Source organism: Temnothorax longispinosus, chromosome 5 (assembly GCF_030848805.1).
Source record: "Temnothorax longispinosus isolate EJ_2023e chromosome 5, Tlon_JGU_v1, whole genome shotgun sequence".
NCBI lineage: Eukaryota > Metazoa > Arthropoda > Insecta > Hymenoptera > Formicidae > Temnothorax > Temnothorax longispinosus.
This window is the reverse complement of record NC_092362.1, coordinates 11,570,775-11,585,318: the sequence shown is the minus strand read 5'-3', so window position 1 is coordinate 11,585,318 and position 14,544 is coordinate 11,570,775. Positions and strand designations below refer to the sequence as shown.

The following is a 14,544-nucleotide window of genomic DNA, read 5'->3' as shown; positions in this document are numbered from 1 at the left end:
CAAAGTGAAGGAGCAAGAGTGAGAGAGCAAATATGAGCGAGCGAGAGTGAAAGGGCGAATGCAATAGGACGGACAATGTTACCTTACTACCTTAAAGTCGAGGCTTCCCTTTAAAATGCATCAAGAAAAATTGTCCTACAATCTCTCCAAGCTGAGATATGGCCTCTTAAAAATCGACAAAGTTTTAAAGCGCTTTAATTGTTTTACGTAGTGTATATTTGAAAATATTAAAATTGTGAAATATATAAATAATCCCAGTAAGCAATTTGATAGCAAATTGTCGTCAAGATGGCATCAAATTCGTTCAAAGATTGGTGTCAAATCCGGTGCCATCTGTGTCATCTTTAAGCTCGTGTTTTGCTAGCAAAGCCTGTGTACATAACCAGACAGCAAATTGGCAGTAAAAACTGAGCAAACTTTGTCTAGCGTTGTCTGCCAACAAATTGTTGGCAAACACCGAGCAAGCTTTGCGTAGCGCTGTCTGACGACAAATTGTCCTCAAAAACCGTGCAAGAAATGCGCAACACTGTCAAAAAAATTATATTTATTTAGAAATTTTATTACTATTTTTTAACTAAATTTGTTTCTTAAGAGATGCAGTCTATGATTATAAATATTTTCTCGTATTTGAAAAACACACTTACTTTGGTGAGATTCGAACTCGGGACCTCTGGATCGTGAGCCAACTGTCTTAGTGGTAGACTACTTCTTAATTTAATGTAAGTTCGTAATAGGATGGCTATGAGAGTCAAACGCAGTTGTCTGTGCGTAGATGATCAGAATCACTGATTTATTCCAAATCCATTCCAAATGAATTACAATCGAACGTTTCAGCTCATAGATCGAGCCATCTTCAACGATATCAAACGACGAATAAAATTAAAATATTGCACAGTTCTCTATTCCAAAGTGGTAAGTTTCCTGCTTGGAGATTTCAAGAAACGAAATTGAAAAAGACTACTAGATCCATATCTGTAAAAATAGTTACCTTATTACACCAAGTATTAATTAAAAATTCTATGGTAACTCACCAAGTAGTCTGGAGAACAAATGCATCAGAATAAACCAAGCAAGGCGGGTATATAAATGCGGTGTGAACATCACAGAGAAAAATGTATAATCTGCACAAGGGATTCTGAGATCCCGACGGCACGACGCACGAAACGGTATTAACAGGAAGAGGTCTTAAGGGGTAACGCCACTCTAGAGTCCCAAAAAAACTAATTTTTGATAATTTTTTTCAGAAATACAATAATCATAAATGAAAATCGGTTTAATTCTATTTATTATCTATATATTAAAGTATAAAAAAAATTTTTTATTAATTATTTATTGCCAAAATGGCGGCACCAGAGCCATTGCTCTAAAGTGCCTTTTTGCGGAAAGCGTCCAACGGGCGGAATCAAAGCTCCTATAATTTCTGAACTGGCACAAAAATTCAAAGATTTTTGAAAAATATATAAGTTTTTCTATAGAGGTACCTAGGGGAATTGCGAAATATCATTTTTTGTAAGAATGGTGCATGTTGGAAAAAAGTGCTTCATTTTTCGCTAAAAAATGTCGCACAAAATTGTTTATAAAAAAAGTTTTGTTCAACTTATCGCAAAATTCCTAGGTACTTCTAAAGATAATGTTATTGTAAAGTTTCACTCAAAATTTCAAGTCAATCGGATAAAAGGTGTTCGAGTTCTGATTCCGCCCAACTTTAAAGAAGCGATTTCGAGAAAAACGCGTTTAAAGTTTCAGTTTCACCATTCACAGATGTGAACGCGGCGGCAGACGGATTACGAAAAAGGGATAATAGAGATTTTTCCGAGCTTTGAAACCAAGTGTACCTTATTTCTTAAAGCATCGTTTAACAAAAAAAAAATCGATTTTTTGAAAATTCTAGAGTGGCTTTACCTCTTAAGTCAAATTATACAACGTGTAGGTCAAATAAGTAAGAAATAAAACTAATAAATATTCGGTGTATAAACAATGGAAATTGTAAACGTGTAGGTAAAGTTAAATTATAAAACGTGTCGGTCAAATAAGTAAGAAAATAAAACTAATAAATATTCGATGTATAAACAATGAAATTATAAACGTGTAGATGAAGCCAGCTTAAGCTTAAGCTTAACCCTTGTTTGCCACACTGGGATCAAATCAACCCCACGACCATATTCCCTTAATTATAAGTACCGAAACCTATAAGGAGCGGGTCTATAGCGACATCTGTCAATAGTTCGAGCATGCCACTATCCCCTCAAGCTAGTGGCATTACGCCGGGACCGTTAGTCTGTCTGTGGCAGTCGGTCCAAAGCGCAGTGGGATCACCTGCACCCCAGTGTGACAAGTAAGGCTAAATTCTTGAAATTTCAGTGAATTTTTTTTGCACTGTATTTCGACATCAGAGTGAAGAACAAGGTTAGTACATCATGTTATACTATGTCTAATTTTTTTTTTGACGGTATATTAGATGGCGTATAATTTACGGTCTCGGCGAGTATTCGAGGAGTTACTCGAAGATAACGGCGAAAAATAAAAAATAACGGCGATCAATTGTCTCGAAAACCTATACATCTATCTCGTGACATCGTATTTGCAAGAGAGATACGCAACAGTAACGCTGCGAAAAGACATAAAAATCGGCATCGCAGGGATTTTGAAACATGACATTTTATCTGATCAACCTTTGCAACGTATTGAACTTCTATCACAACAGCGATGCGCAATCTGTACAAGGAAAGAAGATACAAAAACTAGAAGAAGTTGTGCATCCTGCACTCGCCCCGTGTGTATAAAGCTACACGGCTACATTCTTTGTACAGATTGCGTTGACTTGTAATAAAAAAAAACTAAAATTAATTCTAATACTTGTATTTTATTGTTTATAACATAAAAGTTTGATTAAATAATAAATACTATAGCATATTTTGATGATAACGCAAAGTTCATTTTTTCATGAAATTCCTTCCTTCATTTCTCAAAATAAATACCTTTTTTTAAAGGGCCACTAAACTACTATTTTTTTTCTTGTAGTACTACATTAGTAGAAGACTCACCTAAATTTTTAGCCATTTTTATGAAAAAATAAAAAAATAATGAATTTTTTTGTAAAAACAGCCATTTTTTCATTTTTTTGGGGTTATTTTAATTTTTTTATCATACATAATTTTAATTTTTGGCTATATAACCTACATCACTTTTAAAAGTAAGCTTTTAAGAAGTTCTAAAAAAATTGGCAAGTTAAAATATTGAATAGCTTATTTGTTATAACAATTTTTGTCGCTGGGGTAGATGCCACCCCAATGTGGCAAGTACGTGACGTCTACAGAAGTGTGGCAAGTAAGGGTTAAGCTACAAAAAAATAGTCTCAACTTGCAAACGGATACATAGTTTATGCACCATGCATACGTGTCTATTCTAAATAAATTGTAAACCATGCCCAGAAACAATTTGCGTCGTACCGCCTGACATTGCTTATACATAGAATATTTAGTTTCATTTCTTACTGGCTTCATCTACACGTTTATAATTTCATTGTTTATACATCGAATATTTATTAGTTTTATTTTCTTACTTATTTGACCGACACGTTTTATAATTTAACTTTACCTACACGTTTACAATTTCCATTGTTTATACACCGAATATTTATTAGTTTTATTTCTTACTTATTTGACCTACACGTTGTATAATTTGACTTAAGAGGTAAAGCCACTCTAGAATTTTCAAAAAATCGATTTTTTTTTGGTTAAACGATGCTTTAAGGTCTTAGAAATAAGGTACACTTGGTTTCAAAGCTCGGAAAAATCTCTATTATCCCTTTTTCGTAATACGTCTGCCGCCGCGTTCACATCTGTGAATGGTGAAACTGAAACTTTAAACGCGTTTTTCTCGAAATCGCTTTTTTAGAGTCGGGCGGAATCAGAACTCGAACACCTTTTATCCGATTGACTTGAAATTTTGAGTGAAACTTTACAATAACATTATCTTTAGAAGTACCTAGGGATTTTGCGATAAGTTGAACAAAACTTTTTTTATAAACAATTTTGTGCGACATTTTTTAGCGAAAAATGAAGCACTTTTTTCCAACATGCACCATTCTTACAAAAAATGATATTTTGCAATTCCTCTAGGTACTTCTATAGAAAAACTTATATATTTTTCAAAAATCTTTGAATTTTTGTTTCAGTTCAGAAATTATAGAAGCTTCGATTCCACCCGTTGGACGTCTTCCGCAAAAAGGCACTTTGGAGCAATGGCTCTGGTGCCGCCATTTTGGCAATAAATAATTAATAAAAAAAAATTTTTTTATACTTTAATATATAGATAATAAATAGAATTAAAGCAATTTTCATTTATGATTATTTTATTTCTGAAAAAAATTATCAAAAATTGGCTTTTTTGGGACTCTAGAGTGGCGTTACCTCAAGATAACGTCCTGAGAACGTCGGTTTATGAAACCAATCAAATTCGAGAGTATTATTGTTTTTTATCATTGTTACATCTAAAAAGTTTAATCTGTCACCTCCTATTTCACAGGTAAATTGTAACCTAGGGTGATAAGAATTAAATATCTGTAGTATTGTGTCAATCGAATTAAATGGTACAGCCATAGCAATATCATCCACGTATCTGAAGTAAAACGGTAAAAACAAAGTAAGTGATCGCAACACCCTACTTTCCAGATCCTGCATCACCATATTGGCCTACACGTTGTATAATTTGACTTAAGACCTCTTCCTGTTAATACCGTTCGTGCGTCGTGCCGTCGGGATCTCAGAATCCCTTGTGCAGATTATACATTTTTCTCTGTGATGTTCACACCGCATTTATATACCCGCCTCGCTTGGTTTATTCTGATGCATTTGTTCTCCAGACTACTTGATAAGTTACCATAGAATTTTTAATTAATACTTGGTGTAATAAGGTAACTATTTTTACAGATATGGATTTAGTAGTCTTTTTCAATTTTGTTTCTTGAAATCTCCAAGCAGGAAACTTACCACTTTGGAATGGAGAACTGTGCAATATTTAATTTTATTCGTCGTTTGATATCGCTGAAGATGGCTCGATCTATGAGCTGAAACGTTCGATTGTAATTCATTTGGAATGGATTTGGAATAAATTAGTGATTCTGATTATCTACGCACAGACAACTGCATTTTACTCTCATAGCTATCCTATTACGAATTTCCAATTTCGAGAGTCTTAAATTATTATTTTATTTAATGTAAGTGTTATATATAGTCTACATACGTCATAACCAGCGCAAATATATAATTTTGGATTTTAAGCCGCCGTGTAATAGCCATGTTATAGCTAGTCTATATGACCGCGCGTGCTTATTATTTAATCTGTTCAATGTTCATTTAATTTAATGCGTTTAACGAGGAACAGTGTATAATGAGCATAAAAGTATTCGAAAATACTTTATATTCAATAACCTTTTTATTGTTCTAGCAATATATATATATAAGAATAAAAAAATATATAATTAATATCAATATATCGTTAAATTGTGATAGGTCTTGCTCGGTTTTTGCCGCCAATTTGTCATCAGACAACACTACACAAAGCTTGCTCGATTTTTGCCACCAATTTGTCGTTAGGCAGCACTGTGCAGACCTTGCTCGATTTTTGCATCAATTTATCATTAGACAACGCTGCGCAGACCTTGCGCGTATTTTGTCGCTAATGTGTCATCAGATAGCGCTGCACAGATCTTGCTCGGTTTTTGTCGCCAATTTATCGTCAGAGTGTTCGACGCAAATCTTACTCGGTTTTTGCCGCCAATTTGCTGTTTGGTTATATGAGTATATTTGCCCGTATATTGCCGCCAAAGTGTCGTCAGGCAGCGCTACACAGATTTTGCTCGATTTTTGCCGCCAATTTATATATTGTTAGAGTGCTCAACGCAAATTTTGCTCGGTTTTTGCTGCCAATTTGCTGTCTGGTTACATGGTCACATTTGCCCGTATTTTGTTGGCAATTTGCTATCTAATTATGTCAGCAGATTTTATTACATATTTGCTAGCATTTTGTCGACATTATTTGTTAAATCAAATTCTGTATTTTTTTCGAACCAATAAAATGGGTCTTTAAAAACCAAAATATTTTTTCCAAAATTATCAGTTTTTTTTTTGCCATATTTTTATTTAGAATCTTGGAATGGAATCCTACAAGTAATTTTCCGGAATCGATTAAATAAATAAGTGCAGGTGCTAAAAAAAATAATAAAATAAAGTAAATAATATTCAATAATTATAAAAGGATAAACTATAATCGTATTAAATCAAATGTTTATTAATGAAGTAGGGGAGACCGAGGCGAAGTCGGCACCGGGGCGGAGTCGTTTTTGCAATTATTTTGAAATCTGTATGTTGTGTGAACTCGGGTGCGTTCGAGGAGTTCGCTACTACGCTACCAACACTAACGCTATTAACTCCGTTCATGGAGCCATGAAAGCGCTAGCGAATGCGAGCTCCATGAACAGCAGTAGCACTAGCGTAGCGTTTCGTAGACCCCTGCGCCGCCAAATTTGAAAAGCTGAGTTAATAGATGCTGCTGTATCAATTACTTCTTTAATATTTTTAGGGCAGAAGTTGAGAGTAGTATGTGTGTAAATGAATACGATTCATTCGTAGTAAAACAACTTAAAGAAACTATTTTATGAAACTCATGTTTGCAAAGCACTTTTGGATCCGACTCTTCAAAGTGTTAGAGGTGTTGCTGAATATTTCGCAGACAAGCAGCAATCTCCTGAGGAATTTTTAATATATATGATCCACAAATTGGTTCCCTTGAATATTAGAAATGAGCAGGTTAGATTATTTTTATATTTTATTTATTAACATTAAGCGACGTTTTAGATTAGATCATATTTTAACAAATATTTTTATTCTAGTAAAACTTATTGTCCAGTTGAGTGACATACAAAATTATTTTATATAAATTTATATAAAAAATGAGAAATATAAATAAATATATTTTTTAATAATATATCCACATATTCGGTTCTATTTGATTATATGCTATATAAAATTAATTTATACTTTTAATACAATAAAAAAAATTAGTGTATATGAATTTTGTCCATTAAGCTATATATAACTTATTAAAGTTTTTATAAACTATATATCTAAGCAATACCTAGTCTAGGTAATTTACAGTATCTAGATTTACAAAATCTAGGCTTAATATTGTAATTAAAGCTATTGTAATTAATATTGTAGTTTTCGTTATGCTCGTATTTACGGTGTCAATCTCAATGTTACTGCGCTACTCGCATCACCAGATCTTTGTTTTTATCGTTGATCATACAAATGCTATTGTAATAATATTGTGATTAACAGGTTCTATATTAATCACCAAATATAAGATTATTATTTTTTTAATATATATAATAAGTTAGATTTTCACGTTTAGTTTTACTTTTTCATAATATGGCATCTAATAAAAAAGCAGATTATTTTAATAAGTCGTGTGAGCTTCTTGGAGGTAAAAAATTACGATTGGAGTTGGCTGCGAAACATACAAGTATTATTCCTCCTGAAGATCCTATTCTTGTCGAAGTTAAAAAGTATGTCAGAATCTATTATCGAAGATCCTCTACAATGGTAGAATAAAATAAGTAATACATTAAGTACATTAAGTATATTACATTAAGTAGAATACATTAAGTATATTACATTAAGTATAAGTTATATTATTCATATTATTTATACAACAAAATATGTGAAGAAATGTTTAATAAGTATTTATACAACTTAATATGTGAAGCAGAGAGAAGCCTGAGAGAGGCCACGGGCGCGATTTCGCTGTAACTTTATTTTGAAGCGCCTCTATGTCCACAAAATGTGGACATTGAACTACGTGGCCAATGTCTATAAATATGTAGGTAATGTCCACGATTTTGTGGTGCTCTTCCGTGCTATATCTACGACCTTGTGGTAATACAGAGATCCCAGGTTTAGGTCTCTGCTACATAGCCTGTGGAGGGGATAGGCTGTGGAGGGGATAGGATCGCGTCACGTGACGCTGACGCACACAAGCCAAGCGCCCCGTGTACATGTGCGCTCAGCGCTCGGCCAGCTAGAGAGAGCAAACATGCTATGCTCTTTCTCTTTCTCTCTTGAACCGGCGCGTCGTCAGCCTCGCAGACGAAATACGTATATTATAGCCCGGGAGGTAACGACACAAAAATGTCAGCGATTTGATTAGTCTTGGAACAAAGTAATTTCTCTTGTTTTAGTAGTGTTGTTAATGAAATGCAGAGTCTGGCTGCGCTGTCTCGCTGGAATGGGCGTTGCGGCGCCTTTGATCTTGTCGAAAAAACACTTATGTTGGAAGAATTTGATTAGTGCTGAGCTTTTATATATTTATTGTTTTTTGTATAAAGAAATGTTTTAGAAAAGTCTGGCATGTAACCGACACTGGAAAATGAGTCTGGCATCCTCCCAAAGTCGTTGTAAAAAGTCGATTTGTAGAATCATTTGATTAGAGCTGTAACTTGTCAAGATGGTAGTTTAAATATATAAAATTATAAAAAAATAAGTCTGGCTACTTGTACTGGCTGGAAAATTGGTCTGGCACCCCTTTTAAAGTCGTCTGCACGAGCGCGCCGGTAGCTCGTTGCCCGCTGTATCTCTAAATATTATTAACGCATTACTCATTGAAAAAGATTTTACTTGTCCAAAAAGAAAAACGTAAACGATTTCGTGCTTATTAGTAGTGGAATGATGTGTAATTAATTATTTAATAATCAGAAATAAAGTAATTTAAAAATAAAACTATATTTTAAAGTAGTCAACATTATGCAAGTATACGCTTATAAAAAATCAATTAACTTTATTTATTAAAATGATTAATTTATTCATCTGGATAATCTGTGTAATCAAACTTTCAATTTCTGATGAACTTTCATTTTCATCATCGGTGAGCTCGGTGTTGTCGGTATTGCCATCGGATTCTTCTTCGATTTCCTTTGATTGAGTACATTCATGATCTGAAAATAATTCAAAGTTGAATTTATTATTAAAATTACACGATTTTAATAAGCTGCGATAAAAACAAAACTTTTACAAACTAAACTAATTAACTCGTTTTATTTGCAAAAAAATAATTATTATCTTAAAATCATATTTCTAAAGTCATGGTTAAAGATTTATTAACAGTATTTAAACCAAAATTCTTTATATTTTTATAAACTAAAATATTATAATATTATAAATGAATAATAAGTTATTATAATGATAAGTATCTTTATTAATTTCAAATTATTTGTTGCATCATTATTATAACTTTATTATTAGTTTATTTATTCAAAATTAATTTTGCATTTATTTAAAATAAAATTAATTTATGAAATATACCTTCATTTTCTTCCTCATTCGATTCAAGTACAACTACTCCTTCGAACCAAGTAAACTCGTACTTTTCGTCAACTTCTTTCTCAAGCCATTCTCAATCGGAGACAAATTTGTCATATGCTGCAAATAAGTATTTCTCCAAATGGTTGCGATGTATGACGCTCTCAAAAGTTGTTGCTTTAATTCGGATTGACATGTAGGTATAGTACACGCGTCAACTTTGGAGAAATGCTTATTTGCAGCATATGACAAATTTGTCTCCGATTGAAAATGGCTTGAGAAAGAAGTTGACGAAAAGTACGAGTTTACTTGGTTCGAAGGAGTAGTTGTACTTGAATCGAATGAGGAAGAAAATGATTGTATATTTCATAAATTAATTTTATTTTAAATGAATGCAAAATTAATTTTGAATAAATAAACTAATAATAAAGTTATAATAATGATGCAACAAATAATTTGAAATTAATAAAGATACTTATCATTATAATAACTTATTATTCATTTATAATATTATAATATTTTAGTTTATAAAAATATAAAGAATTTTGGTTTAAATACTGTTAATAAATCTTTAACCATGACTTTAGAAATATGATTTTAAGATAATAATTATTTTTTTGCAAATAAAACGAGTTAATTAGTTTAGTTTGTAAAAGTTTTGTTTTTATCGCAGCTTATTAAAATCGTGTAATTTTAATAATAAATTCAACTTTGAATTATTTTCAGATCATGAATGTACTCAATCAAAGGAAATCGAAGAAGAATCCGATGGCAATACCGACAACACCGAGCTCACCGATGATGAAAATGAAAGTTCATCAGAAATTGAAAGTTTGATTACACAGATTATCCAGATGAATAAATTAATCATTTTAATAAATAAAGTTAATTGATTTTTTATAAGCGTATACTTGCATAATGTTGACTACTTTAAAATATAGTTTTATTTTTAAATTACTTTATTTCTGATTATTAAATAATTAATTACACATCATTCCACTACTAATAAGCACGAAATCGTTTACGTTTTTCTTTTTGGACAAGTAAAATCTTTTTCAATGAGTAATGCGTTAATAATATTTAGAGATACAGCGGGCAACGAGCTACCGGCGCGCTCGTGCAGACGACTTTAAAAGGGGTGCCAGACCAATTTTCCAGCCAGTACAAGTAGCCAGACTTATTTTTTTATAATTTTATATATTTAAACTATCATCTTGACAAGTTACAGCTCTAATCAAATGATTCTACAAATCGACTTTTTACAACGACTTTGGGAGGATGCCAGACTCATTTTCCAGTGTCGGTTACATGCCAGACTTTTCTAAAACATTTCTTTATACAAAAAACAATAAATATATAAAAGCTCAGCACTAATCAAATTCTTCCAACATAAGTGTTTTTTCGACAAGATCAAAGGCGCCGCAACGCCCATTCCAGCGAGACAGCGCAGCCAGACTCTGCATTTCATCAACAACACTACTAAAACAAGAGAAATTACTTTGTTCCAAGACTAATCAAATTGCTGAGCACTTTTGTGTCGTTACCTCCCGGGCTATTAGCGGCTTGACTGTCGCGTGCGTCTTTCTACACTAGATGCGATCAGATGCGATACACTATCATATCGCTTAATGATTTTACAATTTAGAAGTTAAAATCATTAATTAATTAAATTACAATTTCTTGTGTATATAAAATGTATTAACTTAAAAACAAAACCGAGAACTTGAGTCGCCAGTAAATAATTAACAATCAGCACAGGAGTGTGTTCGACCAAACTGGTAATTTTATTATTCAAAAGACGCTACGTTTCGACCGCAAAATTAGGTCCTTTTCAAGCGTGTATAACTCACAAATATTATTTAGTTAGACAGTTGCCAAAATACGCCGAATCTAAAAATTAAACATCAGATTTTGTAGAACGCGACAAGCAGAATAAGTCCAGAAACATTATATAAATAAAAATAACTTACATATTGGAGCGTTAATTACAAGACATAAAACACAGTTTAACTATATTTCCGTTGTCCGTATTATATCAGAGAGACGAATCCCTGTCGTGCGACGGTAAAATTGCGACTGACAAGAAAGGACAGAACAATAAACATTGGCTTCGAATTTTTCTGAAGTAAAGAGAGGGAAGTAGACGAGAAGGGGATATTACGTTTCCTTTATGATATGTTTATAGAGAGCATTGAGACTTTCCGTGTCATTTTGCATATTAATAGTGTTGTCCGAATTTTTAATAAAAAACATCTCGGCTAATTCCCTCTTTCTAATCAGTTTTTCTTTGTGCATTATCTCTGGATTCCCACAATCAAAGTCATGTCCACGGGATATTCGATGTTCACTAACTACAGAGTATTTACCAGCTGGTTTTCTGATATCCTTCTCAACATCTCATTATTTTTCAGATATGTGGACAATATTTTCGCGGTCGTCCCGAGAAAACATGTGGACCTGATACTTACAGTTTTTAATGATTATCATCCTAGACTCAAAACATACGAAATTGAAAATAACGGGTCTCTTAACTTCCTCGACACAACTGTCATTAGAAATGGCAATACTCTGCTAACGAATTGGTATCGAAAACAAACGTTCTCGGGAAGATGTACAAACTTTTATTCAAACCAACCTTTAAAATACAAGTTGAATACCATCACAAGTTTAGTTGATCGTGCGATACTACTTTCTGATAAAAGATTCCATAGCAATAATATCAAAACAGTCAAAGACATCTTAAATAACAACAATTTTCCAAAACAAATTATTAATAAACACATTTTAAATAGGTTACACCTCTTAAAAACACGTGATACCTTACATAACATCTCCACGGACAATAAAACAGAATTTGATTTAAAGAGGTGCATGCTGTTACCATACATAAAGGATTTAAGCGAAAATATTAATCACACGCTGAGAAAGTGCCATATTACGTCTCTGTTCACAATTCCTAAAAAATTAGATTGCCTGATTAAACGCGGTAAAGATAAAATTAATGATCTGAAACAAACGGAAATCGTATACAAGATCAAGTGTAAAGATTGTAATGCTATATATATAGGGCAGACAAAAAGGCATCTTTGCACGCGTCTGAAAGAACACCAGAAGGATATCAAAAAACCAGCTGGCAAATACTCTGTAGTTAATGAACGTCGAATATCCCGTGGACATGACTTTGCTTGGGGGAATCCAGAGATAATGCACAAAGAAAAACTGATTAGAAAGAGGGAATTAGCCGAGATGTTTTTTATTAAAAATTTGGACAACACTATTAATATGCAAAATGACACGGAGAGTCTCAATGCTCTCTATAAACATATATCATAAAGGAAACGTAATATCCCCTTCTCGTTTACTTCCCTCTCTTTACTTCAGAAAAATTCGAAGCCAATGTTTATTGTTCTGTCCTTTCTTGTCAGTCGCAATTTTACCATCGCACGACAGGGATTCGTCTCTCTGATATAATACGGACAACGGAAATATAGTTAAACTGTCTTTTATGTCTTGTAATTAACACTCCAATATGTAAGTTATTTTTATTTATATAATGTTTCTGGACTTATTCTGCTTGTGTCGCGTTCTACAAAATCTGATGTTTAGTTTTTAGATTCGGCGTATTTTGGCAACTGTCTAACTAAATAATATTTGTGAGTTATACACGCTTGAAAAGGACCTAATTTTGCGGTCGAAACGTAGCGTCTTTTGAATAATAAAATTACCAGTTTGGTCGAACACAACTCCTGTGCTGATTGTTAATTATTTACTGGCGACTCAAGTTCTCGGTTTTGTTTTTAAGTTAATACTTTTTATATACACAAGAAATTGTAATTTAATTAATTAATGATTTTAACTTCTAAATTGTAAAATCATTAAGCGATATGATAGTGTATCGCATCTGATCGCATCTAGTGTAGAAAGACGCACGCGACAGTCAAGCCGCTAATATACGTATTTCGTCTGCGAGGCTGACGACGCGCCGGTTCAAGAGAGAAAGAGAAAGAGCATAGCATGTTTGCTCTCTCTAGCTGGCCGAGGCTGGCCGAGCGCTGAGCGCACATGTACACGGGGCGCTTGGCTTGTGTGCGTCAGCGTCACGTGACGCAATCCTATCCCCTCCACAGCCTATCCCCTCCACAGGCTATGTAGCAGAGACCTAAACCTGGGATCTCTGTATTACCACAAGGTCGTAGATATAGCACGGAAGAGCACCACAAAATCGTGGACATTACCTACATATTTATAGACATTGGCCACGTAGTTCAATGTCCACATTTTGTGGACATAGAGGCGCTTCAAAATAAAGTTACAGCGAAATCGCGCCCGTGGCCTCTCTCAGGCTTCTCTCTGTGTGAAGAAATGTTTAATAAGTAAGAGAGAAAAAAGTCTGATATCTGATGGTTATACAGTGAATTACATTTTATTTTTGTTACGTATGATAGTCAGGAATAACATTTTAAGATAAATTTTATTTTCTTTTGTGAAAGAAAAGATATTAGTAATGCTAATAAAGTAATCGTATTTTGAAAACAAGTGCTGAGTATTTATTGTTTGCTATTTTTGTTCATATTATTTATGAAAAGTTAAAATTGAACTTTATTTTAAGTCAGAAGGATTTAAAAAAATGTATTAACGCCGCCGTTCGCCGTCGCCGCCGATAAATTATCACCCGCCAATTCCGCCGCCCTGCACATAAGTGTGTGCGCTTTTCTTGTAATTATTTTCCACCATCGTGTTTTTAATTAATGTTTCCATTTTTTTTATTAAAAAATAATAAAATGTATCCTATCATTTTTCATGATCGGAATTTTGAATTTTCATTTAAAATCCAGTCCGAGAATGAAGACACGACTCCGCCCCGGGAATTTTGACTTCCATTTTTGCACCTTTGTCGTTTTTACTCTATACCGGTTGAACAAAGCGATATAGATAAAAAATGCCTATATAAATTTTGTAGCCAAGGATTCACTCTTTACTATGGTATACTATATTTCACTAAAATGATTTATTTTGTTGTTAAAAATCAGCACCGAAAAAATAGGGCCGACTTTCGTCCCGGTCTCCTCTACACATACACATACACGTACACATGCACTCAAAATAATGAAGTACACATTTGTTCACATAATCACTCATACTATTATTTACAGTTATATTATTACAGTTATATTCATATGGATAGACT

General features: G+C 33.2%; 1 protein-coding gene and 1 long non-coding RNA gene across 13 annotated transcripts in view; both read left to right on the top strand.

The window, feature by feature from the left end:
- The window catches only part of Spir (spire type actin nucleation factor), a 179,911-nt gene that overhangs the window by 36,988 nt on the left and 128,379 nt on the right, over positions 1-14,544 (top strand). The window lies entirely within an intron of this gene.
- On the top strand, positions 4,991-13,079 carry LOC139813093 (uncharacterized). The gene is made up of 3 exons (XR_011732033.1): positions 4,991-6,809; positions 6,893-12,887; positions 12,963-13,079. It is a non-coding gene; the product is annotated as an uncharacterized lncRNA (long non-coding RNA).